General features: G+C 40.1%; 1 protein-coding gene and 2 long non-coding RNA genes across 4 annotated transcripts in view; 1 reads left to right on the forward strand and 2 right to left on the reverse strand.

The window, feature by feature from the left end:
- Positions 1–11,556, reverse strand: part of LOC121396103 — a 211,964-nt gene extending 200,408 nt beyond the window's left edge. The window contains exon 1 of the long non-coding RNA XR_005962822.1: positions 11,463–11,556. This is a non-coding gene — a long non-coding RNA (uncharacterized LOC121396103). The remainder of the gene's footprint in view (positions 1–11,462) is intronic.
- The window catches only part of LOC121396074 (cilia- and flagella-associated protein 251-like), a 123,756-nt gene that overhangs the window by 102,389 nt on the left and 8,928 nt on the right, over positions 1–12,439 (forward strand). The window lies entirely within an intron of this gene.
- The window catches only part of LOC121396096, a 61,915-nt gene continuing 61,341 nt past the window's right edge, over positions 11,866–12,439 (reverse strand). The window contains exon 9 of one of the 2 annotated variants that reach the window (XR_005962814.1): positions 11,866–11,995. This is a non-coding gene — a long non-coding RNA (uncharacterized LOC121396096). Of the gene's footprint in view, positions 12,018–12,439 lie in introns of both variants that reach the window. The other variant, XR_005962815.1, reaches the window with a different exon arrangement.

A 12,439-nucleotide genomic window follows, 5' to 3' on the forward strand; every position in this document is an offset into this window, starting at 1 on the left:
GCTTTGGTCTGACATATGTATGTACAATTGGAAGATATCATGGTCTGTGCTGGGTTTTTTAAAATAATCCAAAAATGTGTGGTTTTCGGGCATCAAATCCGAAAAATTGTACGATTCGGATTTTTTCACAATTTTATCGAGTCTTTTTCCACACCAGATTTTTTCGAGTTTATTGATAAATATGGTAACAATATGCACGAGAGTTTGATTGAAATGGTTTTAATAAAATAATGAGAAATTTTCGGATGTCAGTAAATAACCCCATAATGTTTATATATAAATCCATGAAAAGGTTTATTCCAAACTCAGTCCTGCAAAACCATCAGTCTTCTCCAAATTCCACTCCACATTCACACAATGGTTTACCGTAACCTTGTTGTTAGTAACTAAAGGTTAATAATGTTAAATGTGATATATCTAACAGCAGATAAGCAACAGGAAGTGTATTAGCTGAAATAATAACATATTTGGATACACATTGCACTTCCTTTTTTGTATTCTTTATAAATCATGGAAACTTCAGGAGAAAACTTTTTTTAAAAAAATACATGACTTTGCAAATGTTAATATAGTCTCATGTAATGCCATATAATTGTATATGAGTCTGTATGGTCTCCTAAAGGTGCCCTTGTATATGCCTGACTTTAGTTACATCTGGTGCAATGTAAGAGGGGGAGAAAGGGGGTTCTCTTAGGGGCACATTTACTATTGGTCGAATATCAAGGGTTAATTAACCCTCGATATTCGAATATCGAAGGATTTACCGCATTTCGTTCGATCGAAGGAAAAATCGTTCGATCGAACGATTAAATCCTTTAAATCGAACGATTCGAAGGATTTTAATCCATTGATCTAAGGATTTTCCTTCGATCAAAAAAAAGCTTATGGGGACCTTCCCCATAGGCTAATATTGGTGCTTGGTAGGTTTTAGGTGGCTAAATAAGTAGTCAAAGTTTTTTTAAAGAGACAGTAGTCGGAGGTCGAAGTAGCCAATTCGATGGTCGAAGTAGCCAAAAAAAAAACTTCGAAATTCTTAGTTAGTTCAATTGAATCACTCGAGCTTAGTAAATGTGCCCCCTAGTGTTTTAACACTGTTTCTCTAATTTTAAAAAGCCTAATTCTGCATATTTATTTCAATAGACCCTTTATTTAAATTGAGATCTATAGACTTCTTTTCGCCTTAAAGAGACCCCAGTACTCCACTGTGAAAATCTAAATTACAAAATCCTTCAAAATGCAAGTCTGGCCCCTTAAAGGACCAGTAACATCAAAAAAATTTTTTTAAAAATTTGTTAGAATACAACGAAAAAAAACACCAAGACAAATTAAAATTTCAAATTGCAAAGCATTTATTAAGAAATAACTTACCGAAACTCCACTTCCTGTCCTCTTCAGAAACGGCGATATGGCGACCATCCATAGTGCGGTGCTGGATTTGTCCTCCCTGGCTAGCTCCCATAGTCTACTGACAGCAGGAAGACGGTGCTGGAAAGCGGCCCGACTGGATGAAGAGCTGAAGTGTTCAGTGTGTGGCTCCTTCTACAGGGAGCCAATTATCCTCCCCTGCTCCCACAGCCTGTGCCTATCCTGTGTGCCCGGAACAGCCTCCTACTCACCCGGCCCTGCAGCAGAAAGCGATGCTTAGCGAGAGTGCCCCAGGCGGGTGGCAGGGCACACAGACATCGCTGGTTGTCTCTTCATCCCGTGGGAACTACCAAGGAGAGACCCCCTGCTCCCAAACATGGACCACCAGAGCTGGGCCAGAACTGAAGCTGTCAGCCTTAGTACTAGCAATCAAAGAATGGATCCAGCAGAATGCAGGCGGCGATACGTAAAGTCGGGTTTTGCGCTGCTGAACATTGACACCTGCCCGACATCGCTACTTAGCATTCTGCTGGGTCTTAGTGACCAGTGCTTCTGCCTACTTCTTCCTGCCTAGGCTCGGCTGTCGGTAACGATTCCGATGCGGCTATATGTAAAGTCGGGTTTTGCGCAGCCGAACATAGACACCAGCCGCACACCGCTTCTTCAGCCTTCAGCCTGACACCAGTGCGGCTGGTGTCAGGCCGGTGTCTATGTTCGGCTGCGCAAAACCCGATTTTACGTATCGCGCATCGAATCGATGTTTAGATCGAATTTAAATTCAGGCAATTTATATTCAGTGCACTAATCTGTTAAGTGTTCTTGTCTTAAGTGTTGTCCAAAGCTGCTCAGTAGTTTTCAAAGCAATCATCAAAGCAAACAGTGGCTATTACTGCTCCCTAAATTTTTACATAAACCTCACAAACACTACATTTACCAAATTTTGCACTAGAAAGAGGAGAAATCTGTAAAGATCTAAGCCTTAGGGTTAATTCACACGAGGAGATTCAGGGAGATTTTGTCGCCTAGTGACTAATCGCCTCGTCTTCTGAGCAACAATCTCCCCGAACTGCCTCAGCGTGTTTTCCCATAGGCTATAATGAAAAGTCACCGGCGCTAAAGCACACGCGGCGATGCGTTTTCCATAGTCGCCCGAAGTTGCTCGTGTGAACTAACCCTTAAAGGGGAAGGAAACCTCCTCGGAGCTAACTCCCCTCCCGTGTATTGTCCCCCCTCCCTCCTGGCCTACCCCTCCCGCTGGGCAAATGCCCCTTACTTGTTACTTACCCTTCTGCGCAGGTCCAGTCCTGGGAGTTCACAGCCGACATCTTCTTCCACACGATCTTCTTCCTCCTTTGACCAGCGCATGCGCAGTAGGATCATTTCGCCGGTACGATCTACTGCGCATGCGCGTGACTTTTGGCGCCTGCACAGTAGATCCGTACCGGCGAAATGCTCCTACTGCGCATGCGCCAAAACGCCGGTCAAAGGAGGAAGAAGATCGCGTGGAAGAAGATGTCGGCTGTGAACTCCCTGGACTGGACCTGCGCAGAAGGGTAAGTAACAAGTTAGGGGCATTTGCCCAGCGGGAGGGTAGGCCAGGGGGGAGGAGGGAGGGGGGACAATACACGGGAGGGGGGAGGGGGGTTAGCGCGACGAGGTTTCCTTCCCCTTTAACGTTAATAGGGCTCATTTATGTACACAACTACAGTGAGTGGAATTGCCATATTTTCTACCCACAATGCACTATTTTTCCCAGAATTCCAGGGGTTGTAAGGGACTATGCACTTAGAGGCACAATTATCAAGGGTCGAATTTCGAATTCGAGTTTTTTTTAAACTCCCAATCGAATTATTAAAACTTTAAACAACCCGAAAACTCGAATCGAATTTGAATGCGATCAAACTCGTTTCGAGGTTTTTTTTTCTCGAAAAAAACTTGAATGTCAGGCTGCAAACATCTCCAAATTGATCCCTGGACCTTTCCCATTGACTTAAACAGTAATTTGACAGGTTTTAGATGGCAAATAGTCAAATTCAAATTCTTAAAGTGCCAGAGTATGATAAAGCTCGAAAATCAATTACATGTCCACCTGACGACATTTTCAGTTTCACCATAAGAGTAATATCTGCACACAGTTCTTTAGGCACAATTATGCTGCTCCTATTGACTCTGCGAACCCTGAAGCTGCCATTCCCTGATCAGTAGGTAAATTCCTCTGCATCAATAGGCACAGCAACTCTCGAGGGGGTCGCTTACTTGAGAGAAACAAGGGAGAGGAGAAGCCTGGTTGAAAATAATGAGAACTAGTGCTCTAAACATTATTTATTTTTGCCCTGGGCAGACCTGAGTTACAGTGGTACCACCCTCTGCTTATAAAAACAATATTTTAAGGGATAGACAACAGCTGGCATTAAAACATGTGCTAAACTATATGCGAGCACTACCTGGCCAGCACTGGGATTCTGAGAACCTTTCTTTCTGAACAGCTTTAGTGCAAACGGTTTGAATAGTTTCTAAAAAACAAAAATGCATTTTTTTCTTTATTTTTTGTAGCGAAGCCAACTGCCCTTTGTAAGTGGCTGACTAGTTCTCATGGATGTGTAAGAGAGTGACTAGTGGGAACAGTATATTTAGTTATATTTATTCTTTCAACCTTGAGCTTTTTTAAGAATAACAGGTATTTACAACTGCTACCATTAATGAAAACACTCAGAGATGTAGTTCTTTACTTTACCTGTCTGAGACTATTCTGCAAGACTTAAGGTCCCCATAGATGCAAATATTTTTCTTTGGTGAACGACCGATTTTATCGAAATCCGACTAATCCGTCAAATTATCGTGCAGTTAGTGGGAATCGAATGATCGCACATCTTACGATTTTTCGCTCGACATCTGTCAGAAAATTGATCGGCCAGGTTTAAAAATCTTTATCGGTCCCAGTGCGATCTATCTATGTTTTCAGGCCCAAGCAGGCAGCTACTCTTCAGTTTTCCTGGAAATATCACCTGAAATGGTCTTTTTAGTTGATGGACAAATCGTACAGTTAAACGATTGTTTCAAGATAATAGTGGTCTCACGATAACTAAAAGATCTTTTAAAAATCTTTACATCTATGGCCAGCTTTAGGGGTCAATTTATGATTGTCTGTGCAGAGAAACCATAAAGGAACCCCAATGTGAGTTAAGGAACTCCTGCAGGGTTTCTGGGGGAAAAAAACGTGTTTGTGGTATTTTTCCCAGAGCATACTTTTTAAAATTAGAAACTGTTCAGCAGCTTTTAGGACTTCCTTAACTCCCACCAAAAGCTTGACAATCATAAATCGATCCCTTAGGGTCGAGCAGTATATTTGCCACATGGACAAATTGTGTTGCAGTGACAATTCAAGATTGCAGTTGTGTTGCTCAGAGTGAATGAAATGGACAGCTGTTTGTATTTAGAGGACTTGTGTATATATTATTAACACTTTGTATTTTATTTCCAGAATTGGGGGAAAGAAGAAAGAAAAATCTAGTGGTAATAAAATCAGTTATTTGTTCATACAAAACATGGCATTGTTTGTAATAATTATGCAAAAGCTTAAAAATGTGTTTCTAGGAAAAATTACTGCCAATGAGGCAAGTTGAAATACTCACCTCAGCCCCCCCCCAGAATTTTTAATGACAGACACAGTAATTGCCCTCCCAGCATTTCATGACAGACACAGGTGGGCAAGCCATAGTGCAACAGTTGACTAAGGGGGTTATTTACTAAACTCCGAATGCAAAAATCACGAAAAATTTGTGATTTTGTTTTATTAAAATCGGACTTTTAAAAAAATCACAAATTTTTCGGAATTTTTTAAACCCCGAGGATGAGAAAAGTCTGAATCTGAAAATCCGGCATCTCAGACCTGTTGAGGTTGCATGTAAGTCAATGGGAGAAGTCCCATTGATTTTTTTGATGTGCCTGGGTTTTTGACAATACCCCAAAGTTTTCAGGCAAAATTCTGAGTTACTAAATAAGCCCAAAAAACCTGTGCGGATTTGGTCGGAATGTTTTTCAGAAAATATTGAGATAAATTCGCACTTAAATAACCCCCTAAGGGATCAAAAATCCATGCTGTAATGAGAATAGGATAAACTGCTATAAGGCACCAAATATACTACATTTCAGTAGAGTTGCCAGCTATCAAAAGGAGTAGAGGATAACTCTCTAAAATTATTGGCTGTAAGTCCTGTAGCAGTGCTGTATGCAAGATATTTAAGTCCACCTTTAATGAAGTAAAAACATGCAATCAACTATTTTGAAGAAATGTTACACATACTGTATATTTATATATACACAGAAAAAATATACCGATGACTAAATGAATGATTACTTCTAGGTTCCAAGAAGAAACACTCTACTAAACACAACCAAGTAAGGATAACGTTCTATTAAGTAACTATTGCCTTATTACACCTTCCATTACTGACATAACATTCTGCACAATAAACATCACTTACTATCCGTATCTGCTTGCAGTATCTGAAGAAAAGCAGTACTAAAACTATTCAGTAGACCCCTGGTATTCAATGTAGGATCTTTTATTTTAGTGCCGAATAACATGTGGAAGATTAGATGCTGCAAATTTGGAGTTTTGATTTGGAAATTTCACCTCAAAACCATTAAGTTCAGGAAAGCTTTGTGGTATGTTCGCTTGGAGCAGAACTACTTACCCATTTAGGATTCATCACAATGAGTATTTTCAAAAAAATATATGGCTTTCTGGAGTGAACTTACTTTTTATTTTGGGGATCCTACATGAAACTAAAACTATGCACATTGTGCATCAAACTGTTCAGTGGACACCTTTTATTTATATTTATGATTTTTTTTATCTGGGTACCTAATGGTCTGTAGGAGATAAGATGTTGTAAACTGTAAAGTTTTTTTTTTTTTAGAAATTTAAATAAATTTAGGAAAGGTTTTTCAACTTGGTAGTTTCAAGTATAAAGACATAGTTACACATTTTGGATCTATCCGAATCTGATATTTCCAAAAATGTATGTTTTTTTTGGGGGGGGAACCAAGTGTTAGTTTAGTTTTTGGCCTAGTTAGTTTAATTTTTGCCTAGAAATCTGAAGTATACTGTTGGGAGTTTTTAACAATACAAGTCAGAAATCTCTACATGTCTACATGACTCATTTACAACCAGAAATGCAAAAGTCAACTTGCACATAAAACTACTTCTACTCATTATAGGTTAAAATGCTCTCTTCACCCCTCTGTATAGTTGTACTTGGCTATGCTCAATCCTGCCTGCCTTCCCTCAAAGCGGGGGCTGCTGTTCCTTTTGATGCAGTGGCGACCTCCGAATTTGGCAGCGCTCCATGTTCCCATAGTGCCCTGTGTAAAATGCAGTGCAATTAACCAAAATAATAGGGTGCACCAAAATGACACCAGACAGACTTTGAAAATTTTCAGCACAACTGCATCCGATTTGCAATATAGTACATGTGCGTTAATTTTGGTAAATTGGGTGCAGTTGGGCCAGACACAGCAATGTTCCAGTGACACTGGAATTCTAGTGAAAAAAACATTGCATTGTGGGGAAAAGACAGGGTGCTTGCACTCAAAATTGCACTTTGTAGAAGTGCCGGATTGTCTGGCAGGGAATGGGTTAATATTAAAGGGGACCTGTCACCCTAAAAAATCATTACGGATTCTTTTCTATATCAATGATTTAAATCTTGATTCCTTCAGTCTTGGAATCAAACAGTGACAGCAAGCAGTAAGGGACCATTTTGTGAACTTTTGTGTTATTAAGGCAAACTTAATCATCCCAAAATCTTGTTTAGGCACTAGAATGGGAAGCCTAATGCACAGGTTACACAATTATAGAGCATGAGTACATAGGGGGAATGTAAGGGAATCTATAGTGACATCTAGGAAGAGCAGAATGGAAAGTAAATGACAATGGGGCATAAAGGCGGGGCAGGCAATATATGATTGACAGATGAAATTTGCAAATGCCTTTACAACAGGTATGACTGTTTTAATAAAAAAAACGATTTTTGAAAAGGATTTTTATTAAACAGCTTTTTATGTCTAGGTGAGAGGTCCCTTTTAAGAGCTATTTAGTTACACATGTAACTGCTACTTCCATCCCTTTTCTTTTTTCTCTCCCCCCACAGTTCATATCTTAAATACAAATTTTCCATACTTTCCATCTCTGTAACTGGGCTGCATTTAGTATTTTCCCCTCCCCCCACAGGAAGTGGTAGTATACATTTAAATAGAGACATCTAACTAAACTATATGTTTCCTATACTGCAGAAGCCACCCATTGATGCACCCACATATGACACAGTAGCAGAGGTTCCAGTGTATGCTGTTGTGGACAAGACCAAACAAAAGAAACCTAAAGAAGAAAATGTTCATTATGCAGATATTGAAGTCTTACAACGTCCTATCAAAGGGACCTCAAAACGGAAGCCTGACATTCCCCCAAAACCAGAAGTAACAGAGTACGCCTCTATTAACATTCCAAAGACCTACAGTCCTGTCAAAGGTACTCTAGTCTAGTAAGCACTGCATAAGTACACCCTACAGTATGAATCATTTGTTCCTGGATATTATTGGACTTTATTAGATGCATCTTATTTGTAGTAAATCTTGGAATCTGGAACAGAACATGCAATGCAACATTTACCAACCTATTTAAGCTGTTTCTACAGAAGAGCTGAACCGCTACCTGGAGGACATTACTGTTCTTTCACTTATATGGGAACTGGGCATTTTTTATTTTCATGACTCCAAATTAAATTAGTTCTTGCTCTAGTGTTATGGGAAAATGAGAACGTGGGGGTTATTTACTTTATTTTCCCCGAACTGCTACATTTTTTTTCGTTTTTTGCCCGAAAAGGTTGGATTTTCAGGCTAATTCCAGTGCAGACCACAGAAACTTCCAACTGCCATTGACTTTTACCCAACCTCGGCAGGTCTGAGATGGCGGATTTTCGGATTCAGCCTTTTTGAAGCATCGGGCTTTAATAAATCTAGAAAAATTCGAGTTTTGTTAACAAACAAATCCTGAAAAATGTGAGTTTTGCCCAAAAAAGCCAGCCCAGATACTGTAAATTGGAAGTTTAATAGATAACCCCCTTAGTGTATCTATTACAATTCGTATGGTTTCCTGACATAGTTCTGTTTTATGGCACTTAAACTGTCATCTTTTGGTACCAAGATGCCAAGAGGAAATGCGTTTCTGACAGTCACAAAAAGATGGCCTGAGGATCAAACAAGATATGCAAATCTTACTTCAACACTCCTTCTTGGGGTGTACCATGTTAGTGTGGTGCAAGCCTACATTTCTTTTCTGAGAATAAAGCAATAAAGTATGATGCATATTGTAATAACCAAATATGTTTTTTTTCTTTCAAAAGCAGATTTAATGGTGCTGACTCCAAACATTTCTACATATACTGTTATATACATATTTCTACATACTGTATACTGTTTTCATGATAATTGTGTTTAAGTAATAAAATCTACAGATTTGTATTCAACTGAATGTTATGTGATTGGTAAGAGCTGGAGTGCTCTAGGTTAAACATTCCCGCTAGAGAGCATTTGGCTTAATAAAATCATTACTGTTTTCAGGCGTTTTTCGCCGGATAGGCGAGCGGCGACAAAGCGCAAGTGGCAGGTCAGATGTAGTCACAGGCTTCAAAATATAATGGGAAAAGTCGAAGGTAAACATTACAAGGTTAGACTGTCAGGTGAAGATCAGCTGCTTTCTGCGTTAACATCCGGCAGTCGTGTTGTGTCGGATGTAATGTCGTTTTTACCTGTGACCTTTCCTTGAGTCCGATCCGCCGAAAAATGCCCATGGGCAACAACATGGGTGACTGGGGGGGTCATTTACATAGTGCAGAGCAAGGTGCAACATTTTCTGCATTTTGTGTCCTGGCTTGTAAATATTACATGCAGTCCCTCCATGAATATATTACTGTCTGCTTTCAGCAGCACTGTATTCATGAGGGGCAGGCAGGGATGAGCCATAACTGCACCCTAATCTGCGTATCATTTAGACGCACAGTAAGGACAGGACTGGCTTGTACTGCAGTGTACTGCACACTGCACCTAGTGCTGTATTACTTTACAATGCTTTTTTAGCTGCAGTTACTCTTAGCTGCTTAAAACGTATTATAATGGCTGAAAGAGTACAAAAAATTATACAGCAGTACATCTTTAAAACAATGAGCTCACTGAAGTAACTTTTTCTAACCCTGCAGTCATTTTCAGAGTTTTCCCTAGTATATAGGATGCATTCATGTAACTATAAGGAAGGGAAAGTAGATCCTACATTCAAAAAGAGAAGACAACATTGGTCATGAGCATTTCCTGACTAACTTAATGAAACAAGGCTGGTGTTCTATGCTGAAATGTACTGGAACTGTAAGATCTACATATAGAAAACCTAGTTAGCTAACGTGGTGGGTGATCAAAGATAAACCTTAAAGCAGGTTACGGTGATACATCACAGCTGCAACCCTGAAAAGGAAGAGTCTAGATTTTCCTGCTGTCCATTATAAATGCAGGGCCATGAAAACCAGTATAAAGTAGTGTTGGCTTATGACAACAAGACAGACTTGAAGGACTGTCTCTGTGTAATGCCAGTATGGTTGGCACCAGGGTTTCGTTGCTTTGGAGGGCCAGGGTGTGCGTCTGTATCCGGATATTCTCCATAGTGTTTCTAAAGCAAACACAACAGTTTTACCAGTGTAGGGCAACACTGCATTATATTTTTATTACTTTAAAACAATTCAGTTTATTGATGTTACTGTTCCTTTAACAAAGAAACAAGCCAGAAACACTGCACATTAGGGGGCAAATTTACTAAAAGGCAAAGTAACTAACAGGGCGAAAATTCGGTGGCGTGATGTCCTTTCTGTACTTTGCGGATTTACTTCGCTGGCGTATCTTCGCTCCCTAACGCCTGTCGAATTTGCGCTCTGGCGAATGGACGCAACTACGCAAATTCACTAAGATGCGGATTTTACTGAACTTTAACTCTTGCGCCAGATTTGCCTTCGCCACCTCAGACCAGACGAAGTGCAATAGAGTAGATAGGACTTCCTAAGTCCCAAAAAACTCTGGCGTCTTTTCCTTTCAGGGTGATAGGCTGAAAAAGAGCGTACATTTTTTTGGGGGTAACTGGCCTCCCCCCTACATTTCCTAACATATGGCACATAAACTATACAGTGGGCTCATGTGTAAGTCCCAATACTCATAAACAGTCCCAGTATTCTACATAAAATGACTAATTGTGCTTAGTACAGGGGAATACCTATGCTGCCATAGTTTTATGGGATCTCTCTGTACAGGCTATGAACAGACTTAGGGGCTGTTCCTGCTGAATTGTGCTTAATACAGGGGAATACCTATGCTGCCATAGTTTTATGGGATCTCTCTGTACAGGCTATGAACAGACTTAGGGGCTGTTCCTGCTGAATTGTGCTTAATACAGGGGAATACCTAGGCCACCATAGTTTTATGGGATCTCTCTGTACAGGCTATGAGCAAACTTGGGGACTGTTCCTGCTGAATTCTGCTTAATACAGGGGAATACCTATGCTGCCATAGTTTTAAGGCATCTCTCTATACAGGCTATGAGCAAATTTAGGGACTATTCCTGCTGAATTGTGCTTAGTACAGGGGGATACCAATGCTGCCATAGTTTTATGGTATCTCTCTTTACAGGCTATGAACAAACTTAGGGGATGTTCCTGCTGAACTGTGCTTAGTACAGGGGGATATCTATGCCACTATAGTTTCATGGTATTTCTCTGTACAGGCTATGAGCAAACTTAGGGGGATGTTCCTGCTGAATTGTGCTTAATACAGGGGGATACCTATGCTGCCATAGTTTTATACTATCTCTCTTTACAGGCTATGAACAAAATTAGGGGATGTTCCTGCTGAACTGTGCTTAGTACACAGGAATACCTGTGCTGCCATAGATCTATGGAATTGTCCCTAATAACTCAAGCAACACTTTCTCTTGACTTTTATTTTTCTACTGTTCTGAATGGGAACATGAAAACGTGGCTGAAGCAGAAAGAAATTCTCACCTTCATTTACACTGACTTGTATTCCCATCTTCTGGTCATTGAACCAACCAGGAATCTGTAGCCAGCAGCAGTCGGTTCCGTAATAACTGATGGTCAGTTGGGTGATGGTCGTGATACTTCCCCTGTTCTGTGTTCTCAAATAATCTGTATCTCTCGGACTGGTAAAATAAACCGCATCTCCTTCTGTGTTCCACTCGTAAGCTTGCATCTGTGGGTATTACATTTCCCTTCACAATCATTCCTACTTACACGATGTGGCGGCTAAACCAACACATAGATATTGAGGGTTCAGTCCCCAATTTATAAACAACTGAGTCGCTGGATAAATACAGTAAGGAAAGGCACAATAGTGAAGCCCCATTGGTTCTGTAGGCCCTCTTAGTCAGCGCATTTAAATTATACTCACAGGAGAAAGTTCTTCAAATGTACTGCTCCGTATAACCTTTGCACCTTCTGCTCTGCTGTAAGTTGAGAGATCCTGTGATCCAGTTGCATGTGGTGGATTCTACATCTAAACTCTGAGATACAGCACTCTGGAAAAAAATTGGATTCCATCTACATAAAAAACATATAGACCAATAGAAAAGTTGTCATGCATAGATCAGTTTAAAACAAACTAACATTTTTAAAGCAATATTTGCTCACCCTTTTCTGCTTTGTGGTTCTGACCCTTGAAACAATATAGCAGTTCAGGCATGTTAATCAGCTTCTGCTACGTTGCGTCAGGAGTCAGAACTAGCAGTGCAAGGATGGTCTGCTAGTTGCTGTTGCATAAAAGGGCTTTATAATACAAAAAAGGTCATCGATTACCTGTAATAAGTATCCTAGTGATGTCACTGGATATAAACAGTGCTTACTGAAGTCATATATCACATCTCATTGAAGTGTTTACATGGGTCTTATACGAAGAAATGCTACTCCTGCTTTCAGATATGAGAGGTGCCCCAATCTCACTCTAATGCTCAGAATTCCCTGTA

Source organism: Xenopus laevis, chromosome 7S (assembly GCF_017654675.1).
Source record: "Xenopus laevis strain J_2021 chromosome 7S, Xenopus_laevis_v10.1, whole genome shotgun sequence".
Taxonomy (NCBI): domain Eukaryota; kingdom Metazoa; phylum Chordata; class Amphibia; order Anura; family Pipidae; genus Xenopus; species Xenopus laevis.